Raw genomic sequence first — 12167 nt, forward strand, 5'->3', positions numbered from 1 at the left:
CCGACCCGTTAAAATCGTTATTTTTCGGCTACCGACGCCTGTCCGGGTTCCCGCACACTTTTAATCCAACACGTCACGGGCAAGTAACATTTGTTTCACTTCTTCTGCTTAAAATTCAGTAAGTTGTAGGTCATAGTTTTTACGTTATTCTTAATAGTTTAAGTTTATAACGCACACCGTCTGTTTCCGACGATATTTCCTTTTTTGATGAAGATTTTGGTTCGGACGCGATTGTTTAAGTGCTAATAGTTGAAATTTTTTATTATTGGTAACTCATATATTTATTACTATGGTGTATGATCAAAGTATTCGCTTCATTTCCCTCTTTTGAGCTAAAAAAGGAATATTTAATGCAAATCTAACTACATTTTGTTATGAATCTTGTTTATTATTATACATTTAAGGGATTGGGAAGTTCTGGATCAAAAAAAAAGTTCCCACAGTCACACCCTCAACATTAGTTCGAAAGGTCTAATACTTTCAAATAGTCATATACTATCATCATCATAGTATCATTTAGTATTCGTTCACAAACCTTTAAGTCTTTATAAATGTCTCCCTTTCTTAAGCACCAAAGAAAAAACAATTTGTTCTTCTTATTTTTAATTAGGTTTTTTCAGGCCTCTTTATTATTATGCGATATAAGCCCGAACTGATTAAAAACATCTTTGTATGTTAGTAAATTGGTTATGTAGAGAGTCTATATTTATTTACTACCTTTGGTTGCTGCTTTATTGTTCATATCAAGATTTTTTCAAGCCTGGTTCGTCATATCTATATTTCCTTGGACTAAGTTGTTTTCAGAGAAAAAATCATTATCATATCATATATGATTCATTGCTATTAGGAGTCAATAATTTTTCTCAACTCAATTTCAGGTCTTTGGAGCTATCCAATAATTGACCCGTTTTTAATTATCTTTTAAGGATTTCCAACTTGTGAATTAAATATTGTGATGTTGTTAAAGAACTTGCCTCATTTTTGTTGGTATTACTTCAACTGCATTTTGTGGTCATCTTCTATGTTGGTTTCCTTTGGATTTATCTCTAACTTTTTCATCATTCTTTTGTTAATTCGGTTTCGTTTAAGTATGTACTTCTCTATTAATTTTATTAAAATCATTACTGCTATAATGTCGGAGCATATCATGTTTCTTTGATAACGAAATTATAATCATATTAAGTTTCCAGTGTTATATGCCATTGTTGGCAGCATTACGCCTTAGTGTCTTGCAATTCTAAAGAATCTAAGTATATCGCTTTTTTAGAAAATAGAATTTTAGAAAATAGTTTAATACATCCTAAAAAAAAAATAAAAGTATTGTATTTGTAATATAAAAACAGTGTTTTTATCTGCACTGGTACTGGAAAGTTCACGTACACAATTAATATTCGTCTTAAAATACTAGTTTTATTTCCTTTTCATATAAAATTGTATCAAACTTGAATCTTTCCACATAATTTAGTTATTTATATTTTTATAAATATTTTGTAATCAGAGTTATGAAACATGAATATCTTTTATTATTATCTATTATTTTCTAACTACTTGACAACATCTTCAGTGCGTTTTTTTAGCTACTTCTCTGATAATCACTCAATTATTGCTTTTTCTCTATTTTTGATGCCATTTATATAGAAAACCAACTTGGTTAGTCGGCATTTTCATGCCTTAAACTATTCGTTTCTTTGGCCGTTCTTTGATTTCCAGACATCGAGTTTATCGTAAATAAGAATATTTTAAATTAATACCACTTTGTTGAGGCTTATTTTTTGTTTAGCTTTATATTTAAATTGAATGACCAAGATCTGAGTTGCATAAAAGAAAACTACAATATTATTTTAGACCGTGATAATTTTAGTTATTAGTGGTAATATTAGTAATAATTAGTAAGTAAACAATGCCAATTTATTAGCATGAATTGGCACGTAAATAATAATAATTTATTTATTTTATTAATGGTAAATTATAATTTCACTTTTTCTTGTTTCGCATTATATATCGTTCATTGAACATTGATTTCCGCTTTCTTGTCAGTGTCAGACGATTGTTGCTTGCGAAAAACGAAAAAGTGTAACGAAATAACCGGCCAGGGGATATTATGACGCTATAATTAGGGAGCATATTGCCAATGTCACTTCGGTGGTAATTATCGGTTTTTACACGGAAATACAAGATACTATCGTTACCAAACGACAGCTATTATTATTTATGTACAGTTTTTTTTTCAATTATTGCGATTTCATTCAGTTTTATTCCAATTTAGATAACAAGCTAACGACTAATGGATTTCTTTATCAGAAGTATCCGTTTAATTCAGTATTCAGAACACTTTTTCAGCTGCAGCAGTTCAGCTGCAATTTTATCACTATCATAGTAACTATTCATACTTTTCATTTAAAATATTAGATCTTTTAGATCTAAAAATTTTATATATCGAGATATCTATCTATGATGGCGAATAAGAATAAAATGTCATATTGATCCACTATACATGAGCCATCATGGCAATGTTCAAGTTTCTGACTTCCATTTAGTTTAATTAAACTCAACATTGCTGAAAGATAGGAAGGAAAATACATCCAGTAACTACATTATCATCTACAATTGGCTAAATGATATAAAGTAACACACTGTAACATTTTATTTTGACTTTAACAAAATGTTTATTTTATCATCGTCCGTCGTTCATTGCTTGAATGGCCATATATCTGATTCTTTTTACTACAAATAGACCTTGGAGAAAAGATAAAATTAATGAGCATTAAGGTCGATGATGTAACCCTAAAATGTAACATTTTTCTTTCTTTTTGTTTTATTATGAGAATTTTTGGCAATAATTTCGCACGCACATTTTACATGTTAAAACTATTGTGTAAAATCATTTGTATATCTTCATTTATATTTTCGTGTAGCAATCGGTCGCTACAATGATATAAGACTTCGGACTAACCCTTTCTTCATTTTTATGATTTAATCGATCTACGAAAGCGATGTGAAGCCAAGTAAATCAAATTAAATTAACGAAGAGCATTTTACGCATCTGTAAACCTACTGAACCTCGAATAAAAAGGAAAAGTTAGTTAACCTTCGCACAATGAAGCACCCACTGGCACAGAATAGACTATGGAGGATTTGAGCAATGGAAATGCCGTAATATTGGGCAAACGTGTCGATATTTTTTAATATATGGTACAAATATTTAATTACTTTTTTAATTGTTATTAAGTATCTATAAGTAATATTGTAATAAAACAATAGTTTATGAACTATGTCTATTTAAATAATCTTATTTATAAAGTATTTCATATACAATAACATTTAATAATTAATAGATATTTGATGATATGGTTTGCGTAAAATTAATATAATTATTTAATAATACTCAATATATTTATGGATTGTCGTTGATTTTACTAGATTACTGAAATTAAATATCAAAAAAGCTTAAAAAAATCGTCATTTAATTAAATCATATAATGAAATATCATGTTTTCTCTACTGTACAAAAATCCTTTTGATATGTGATAAGAGTTAAAAATCTGCAGAATAACCTGGATGCTGAAACAATATGTTCTTCAATTCAAACCACGGGTACAATTTCTGCTGCATTCTAAGATAATTACTACATCGCTTTCTTGCCTAATCTCTATCTACTAACTAACTGATTTTAAGGCCAAATAATAGAGGGATATCAGTTTGCGTTCCAATTTTAATGTTTTGCAACCATTATGTGATGACTATGACTATATTTACTGACTATATTGATAATAGGCTTGCATATTGATTCGTATAAGAATAACTTGTTATCAAATAATAACTTGGATTTACGCCCGATAAGCCAATAGATTTTATATAGTTTTAGTCCAAGTTATTTTAGTTTAGCAAGTTCCTGCAGGTTAGACATCGGTCTAGATGCATACCAACATAATTTAATATCCTCAGGGAAGCTGATAATTATGGATGTTCATTGGTAGACATGTTAACCTACGTTGAGTGAATGTCACATTCAGTCATTCACAACAGGTCAGTGCCCGGCCTACCATACTAAAACACACTTTATTGGGAAAAATATTTTCTCTATGCAACATAATTCCCTTCAAAGGCGATACACTGATTATAGCGACACTTTGCTTCAAGATAGGCCCCAGTTTCGGCAATCACCTCTTCATTCGACGAAAATTTCTTCCCAGAGAGCATTCTTTTGAGATCTGAGAACAGGAAATTGTCGCTGGGGGCCAGATCTTGAGAATACGGTTCACGAGGAAGCAATTCGAAGACCAATTTATGGTTTTTACCATCGTTTTCAATGACTTGTGACACGGTACATTGTCTTGGTGAAGCAGCACTTTCTTTTTCTTCAAATGCGGCCGCTTTTCGGTGATTTCGTCCTGCAAACGGTCCAGTAAGGCTATGTAATAGTCGCTGTTAATGGTCCTTCCTTTTTCAAGGTAGTCAATAAAAATTATTCCATGTGCATCTGAAAATACTCACGCCATAATCTTTCCAGCAGACACTTGCGTTTTCTCACCCTTTGGAGCGGGTTCATCTTGTGCAGTCCACTCGGATGACTATCGATTGGGCTTTGGAGTGAAATGATGGAGCTTTGTTTCATCCATTGTCATATATCGACGCAAAAACTCGGGTTTATTACGCTTGATCATCTTCAAACACTGCTCCGAATCATCAACTGGTCGTTGTTTTTGTTCAAAAGATAGTTCGCAAAAGTCGACACCCACTTTGCACAGAGCTCTCTCATACCGAAATATTCGTGAATGGTATGATGTACACGTTCAGTTGATATCTTCAGAATGTCCAGTAGAATATCCACCAGAAAGTAGTGGATAAATTGAAACGATAGAAGGCAAATAAAAGATGAGCTATCTGCAAGGGTGTTATCGAAGAGTTGAACAAAGCAAAGCAAAGAACGACGCAATTTTATTTAAAAAATAAGGTAAAGAAATTATTCTTCTAATATCACTCTTTTTTTTAAAATAAAGTCTATACAAATTAAACATGGTATTACAACGATTAATGTTAATAGATATGTGACTATATGACATTTTATTGTTTCAACATTTTATCAATTATTTTGATTTTTCACTTTATAAACCTAAATTAATGTAAAGAATGATCACGTATACTTACATTTGATGTTCTGTAGACCTTGTTGATTTTAAAAAATGTCAGTGAGTGGTAGTTATTAAGATATTTTTTTAATATGTTTGAATGTACAGGCAGCGTATTAAATGGTCAAATTTCGGCCACAGGGCGAGACTAGCATAGATTAACCGATGACTTTTCAGTTCCTTATTGTTACAATTACCATTTCAAACGATCCCTTAACAATCGAACACAACAAAGACAAAATAATTTGTCCATTATCTCCTTTGGAGATGGTCGTGTCGAAGATAACCCATTAACTCCCTTACCTACACCCATACTAACCTTTCCATGTTCTTCAAGAAGTCGAGATTGTTCTCGGCATATTGCAATCCGTTCAGCTTCTGCGGGTTTGTCCGTTTTTACGTATGATAATTTATGTTTAGCGGCTTGTTGTTTTACGAGACGTCTGGTGCTCGTAGATATAAGAGCTTTGCATAACAACTCAACTCGCGTGTTATATTGATAGGAAGATTACGTATGGGTATAGCGGTTTTTTATGCACAGCTTGAGATCAGGAAAGCTTGAAAAACATTTTATAGGAAATAGTTTCCTGTGAAAGGTGTTATATTGTACAATAAAGCAACTTGATGTTATATATTCAATGATTTATTGTGAACAATTATATCGTTCATCGCTGGACATAGTTTTCACTGATATTTCAATAGACGGTCGAATGGTTTAATGTTGCAAAATCACTTTGTTACATTTTTATTGACCGTTTATCTTTCAATGTTAATTCAAACATATTAATCCTCATTTTCGTTCTGTTTGAGCCTCGAATTCTTCATCCTCGATCTTATTCGATTGGCCTAACCGATTTTCTTATCAAGTATATTGAAAATAGAAGAATCAGAAGTAAGAAATGAGAGAAAGCCTCAATAGTGAACGAGTGGAAGAATTTATAGAAAGGAAATAAGTAGTTCTATGTTTTCACCAATCGAGTATATTCATAATACATTTTTAATTTGCTCTGGCTTTTACAAAACCTTTCTTGCATCTTTCCGGCTTGCATTTTGATATAATAAAGCAACTTGATGTTATATATTCAACAATTTATTGTGAACAATTATATCGTTCATCGCTGGACATAGTTTTCATTGATGTTTCAATAGACGGTCCAATGGTTTAATGTTGCAAAATCACTTTGTTACATTTTTTTATATAACGACCGTTTTTCTTTCAATGTCAATTTAAACATATTTATCGCATTTTCGTTCTAATTGAGCCTCCAATTCTTCATCCTCGATCTTGTTCGATTGGTCTAACCGATTTGTTTTATTAAGTATATTGAAAGTAGAAGAATGGTAAGTAATGTTGATTATTTTATTAACAGTTTTATATTTTCCTCACTAGCAACTAACTATAAGAGCTTGCCAACATCATCGTCCATCTTGAGGTTACAGCATTTCCTAAAAAAATAATGGAAACATGCATTTGTCGCTATCGTTCCAAAAAAGACTATAAGCTCATCAGCCTGATTAGTTCACTTTCCAATCTTGCCGAAATAGCGATACTACATACTTTAAACAACTTCACAGACGCACATATATAATCCCAAACGAACAATTCGGTTTCCATGCCAAACATACAAGCCTTCATCAAGCTGCCCGCGTCGCAGCAAACATCCACCAAACATTAAGAAAAGGTCGAAAAACGGAAACCATCATTTTAGATGTTTCCAGGGCTTTCGATCAAGTATGGCACAACGGTCTAATATTCAAAACGAAACCTTTTATTCCCTGGCTCCAGAAGGTATCATACCTCGGTCAACAGTTCGATTGCAGGTTCCAATGGTCAGGCCAAGTCCAGCATGCTATCTGCAAAAGCAATGGCGTGTAAAGTTGAGTAGACTAGTTCCCACTTCTTTACAGTAAAAGTAAACTGCCAATCCCCCAGAAAACGACTCTGTATAAAATTCTAGTCCATCCAGTGTGCCTCTCCGTAAAACAGGTGTGATCCAGGTACATCTCTGAGAGACAACTTGAACCACTCCAAGTGTTCCAATCCAAAGAAGTCTGCGCGTTACTCAATGCCCCATGGTTTATGAGAAACGTCAGGACTCACCTCGAATCATGCATCGCGTTCATGAAAGGTTTTACGAACATGTTCAGTGTAAGGTTCTTCCTAGGCACCTCAAAAAACACGACAACATCTTGATAAAACCCCTACCCATCCACAAACCCACTCCCCAGATAACCAACTACAACATTCCCAGTCGAAGCCCAGGCCCTTTGTCGCCCGCAAAACCCTTCACTATCCCGAACCCGAAGCGATATCAGCAAAAGACCATTTGGTTCTAGCTGGTAATTCGGGAATAAGAAAAAAAAGTTTTATATATAGTAGAGTAAACCAACATATGTATTTCTAAGAAAAAAACAAGAAAGTTATAAAAAGCTTTCTTATGCCTGCCGCAATAGCAATTACTATTTAATAGATAAAGTGGTGGTCAGAAAATATATGTATTATTGATCAAAATAATATTTATATTGATAAAATATGGTAGACTCAGAACTAGAATTATAGCAAAGTGAGATAACAGAACACCAGATCTGTACGAAAAATAAGCAACAAAATAACGTTTTTATAATATGACATAATTTTTGTGATCGATTGCTTCTGTATAATTTTAAAGAATTGGCTCTACTTGTATTTATTACATCACTTTTTGTTAATACTTATAACAAGTAGATTGTTTAGGGACACCGTAGAGTCATATTTATATATAAACTGCAATTTGTTGTATTTCACAAGATGATTTCAATAAATCTGGAAAGATAATGTGACAGCTTTCTCATAATAAAGTTTCCATGTATATCGTTAAGTTGTCAACCATAACAAAATGTTATTTAACATTGTATGAAATTTTATGTATATTTATTAGATGATTGCATATATTTTAATCAGCAATATCTATAGGTGAAAATGTGAAATATTCATGTTATACATATTATACCTGTAACAGTAAAATCTGTTAAACAGCCTAATCGAACTGTCAAATATGCCATGACGATTCGGTTTTGATAACAGTGATTTAGAAGCAATTATGATTTCAATGGTCAAAAACTCTCCGAAGAACCAAGAAATTTCGGAGCCAATGAATAGCCATACTTGTTAGACTAAAACCAAGCACACATTCTTAAAGACATAATCAACTTTACATGCGTTTAGAAAAATTATTTATATATATGTATATATATATATATATATATATATATATATATATATATATATATAGACTGTATTTTAACAAAAAACAAAACAATTTTACCATTTTTTTTACATTTCGAAAGTTTTTAAATTTAGTAGAAGCCCAAATTTTGTTATAGTTTTACTTTGTACGATAGAAGAATATATAGAAAAGGCTCACACCAAAGTTCATCGTCTCGAAAAAAAATAGTTGCAAAAAAAACGCATTTAAAGTTTAATTTTTATATGACGCGTCATTAAAACAACTATATCTTCGAAAATAATTTAAATGTTGACAAATCCTCTTAAGCGTATATTTCTAAAAGATAAAGCTTTTAAAATATGAAGAATAAACACGATTTTTCAAATTTCTAGACTAGAAAACCTCTTTAATACAGATCTCAGTTTTTTTAATCACGGTGTACATAAACAATGTGTAATTCGGATTTCCAATTTCATTGTATCTACAGATTACGTTATGTCCCATATGCAATACAACACATGGCAAATGCACCGGTCTCAATGATTTTCCGCATTTTGTTTAATTACCTATCACGATATAATAATAAATGCATTTGTAGTCACTGGACACGATAAGGTAGTCAAGCAAAATACGATTACTAGGTGTTTTGTTCAAGTTGGTGAGGCGTGAACAGAATTATCGTACAGTTATATTGTCACTGTTATCTATAATGAAGTCCAGACAATTCAGAACATCGATCTTTAAACATGACGACTGTTGAACGAGTTAATAGAGCAAGAACTGGCCTCAATGGATTTTAAATAAGTTTTATTAGATTTTTAATTAACTAACTGTATATTTATAATTGTACCAATAATTTTCAGGTCATGCAGCTATAAGAAGAATGCTTATATTGAGTAGCAGGACATTCTCCAACAAGATGAGATGTGTCTTTGAATGAGAAAATATATGATACGAATGGCTAGAAAGTTAGAGAGTATTTTAGTGTAGAAATTTGAAAAAATCGACGTTTTTTTCATTTTTTTTCAAAATTAACTTCTTTTCGAACATAGTTTTTTTCTAACAGGACCAATAAAAAGTCGCCGACCTAACACATAGATGGCGCTACTAGAATTTAATCCATATATTTTTTAGTTATCCCTAACCCTTAAAAGAGGTGTGTATAAATTTGACGCAACTTTTGTTGATACAGTTGAAGCAAAAACTTGGCTTGGTGCCGAGTTTCCGGACACAGCCCCAGGAAAATCAACCATAAAGGATTGGTATGCTCAGGTTAGACATGATGAAATGAGCACCGACGACGGTGAACGCAGTGTAAGCCCAAAAGAGATTGTTACATTTAAAATATCCACAAAATGATTTTGAATGATCGTAAATTGAAATTGAATGAAATAGCAGACACTCTATAGATATCAACTGAGCGTGTATATCATATTATTGGGTACGAATGTTTGAGTATGAGAAAGCTCTGTGCAAAGTCGGTGCCGCGCGAGCTCACTTTTGACCAAAAACAATGAGGAGTTGATGATTCGGAGCAGTGTTTGAAGATGATCAAGCCTAATAAACTCGAGCTTTTGCGTCGATATGTGACAATGGATGAAAGATGGCTTAATCGTTTCAGTCCGAAGTCCATTCAATAGTCATCCGAGTGGACTGCACACGATGAATCCACTCCAAGGCGTAGGAAAAGGCAACAGTTGGCTGGCAAGTTTATGGCATTTGTATTTTAGGATGCGCATGGAATAATTTTCATTGACTACCTTGAAAAAGGAAAGATCATCAATTGCGATTATTACACACAGTTATTATACGTTTTATGAACGAAATCGCCTAAAAACGGCCGCATTTGAAGAAAAATTTTTCAACTGATTTGTTATTAACTGCTAAAACCGAACAAAAATGTAATTGCAGATGTCTACAAATGTCAATTTAACAAATTGGACAATACATTATTGCAAAATAGACCAGCATAATTAAGTATATAGTTTCAAACAACTTTAACTCTGACTTTTATTCGTATTTCTTAATTAAACAATACGGTGAAAGTACATTATATCCACACTATAATATAACTCATATAATAAGCAGTTACAAATTATCTAACGTATCATGTACATTAACATGGTAAATATATCGAAAAAGAGAACCTTACTTAAGCTCCAAAAACCATTAACTTTTTATATATATATAATCGATATTAAATAAACATTTATGTACATGATATAACTATATAGATAAAAATAGACGATCGTCTAATATAACTTTAAATATTCCTCTTACTGCTTACGAGTACCGTACCGCAGAATACTTGAGGACAAGGCGGTGAATAAGCAGGAAATCGAATGGTACCGCGGAGTTAATAGTCGCAAGCGTGAGCCAGGTACCATTTCGATATAAAAATGGTTCGGTAAATGTACCAGACGTATTGGTGCGTGAAATAAGTCGCAAATAAACTTCTGGTGAAACAGATCTGATCCTATTCGGGTTTTATTTAATTTGGCTCGTGGATTGCACCGGTTACTTCACACAACGCCGACCCAATTATAAAATCTGTTATAGACTGAGTGATTTCTAACATAATAATTTGATTACTTTGATGATTAAGTCATATCCGTGAACATTTTTACGTTTCCCCCTTGGACCTTTACTACCCCCTTTACAAAACACACCTATTATAAGAGTCATAATTAATAATAATTAAGTCATATCCTTGAACATTTTTATGTTTCCCCCTTGGACCTTTACTTACCTTAACACACCCCCTATAAGAGAGAAGAGAGAACATTGCCTTTATCTTATTCGGTCCAAGTTCTGGGAACTCCTATACTCTTGCTCTGGCCGCAAGCACAAATAGTCTATTCAAAACTATTTTGTATATACATCATATAAATTTGTGACGTCAAAACGTCGCAATGTTGCCGCATCAACTCTGAGTTTTATTTCAGTTGGGCTTTGACATATAACAAAATTCTAATCCGAATAAAATAATTGAACAAGAACGTTGTCAAATATAATTTATTTTGACATTACACTACATCTAAAAACTACAGGTAATTATAAGCTACATTAGTTTATAGGTTAGCTTTCAAGAATTTCCATGCGTCTGACAACCGGACGACATTGACAGATTTAACATAAAATAATTTATAGAGTGTTAATACAAATTATTTCAGAATTTACAGAAATTCTCTATAAATACAAATATTATAAAATATTATAAGGCTAAAATATAAGTATATAATGAATATAAATACAAAAATAATGAAATATAAATATATAAATAAAAATAATTATATGTGAATATAAGAAAGGCTGAAATCTAATTGAAAACGTAAGATATCTCCTGGCAAATATAATTAAAATTTTCTATATCGCTTTTTCCTTTTTTCATATTTCTTTGGTGCTATCAATTTAAATAATATGTACTAAATCTCATAATATTGTTGTTCCCTCATTCTAAAAGCAGAGCAGCTGTGTCAGTTTATATTTTATTAGCTTGTTCAACGCAAAAATGTATTGAGACCAGTTATAATTATTTTTACAATGTTATTGTGAAAATTGTGGAAAGGATCATTAAAACCGTTAAATTGTATAATATACGTCAGAGGGGAGAAAATAACGGCGACAAAAACTAATAAAAGGATTGAGTTAACTCCTTACAGAGAAGCAGCTTAAAACATCTTGTTTATAAAATCAAACTCGCCTTGTTGTACTACAAATTGTATAATTTTATTTTGTATTGATGTAATTTTTGACATTTTTTTTTGAAACGGTTATTTCGGTTAAGGAGCCTTAAGCAAAATATCAATTATAAGTATCTTAATCGATATAT

This window comes from Rhynchophorus ferrugineus, unplaced genomic scaffold (assembly GCF_030347505.1).
Source record: "Rhynchophorus ferrugineus isolate W39M unplaced genomic scaffold, kcgeb_rfMv2 rfM11, whole genome shotgun sequence".
Classification (NCBI taxonomy): domain Eukaryota; kingdom Metazoa; phylum Arthropoda; class Insecta; order Coleoptera; family Curculionidae; genus Rhynchophorus; species Rhynchophorus ferrugineus.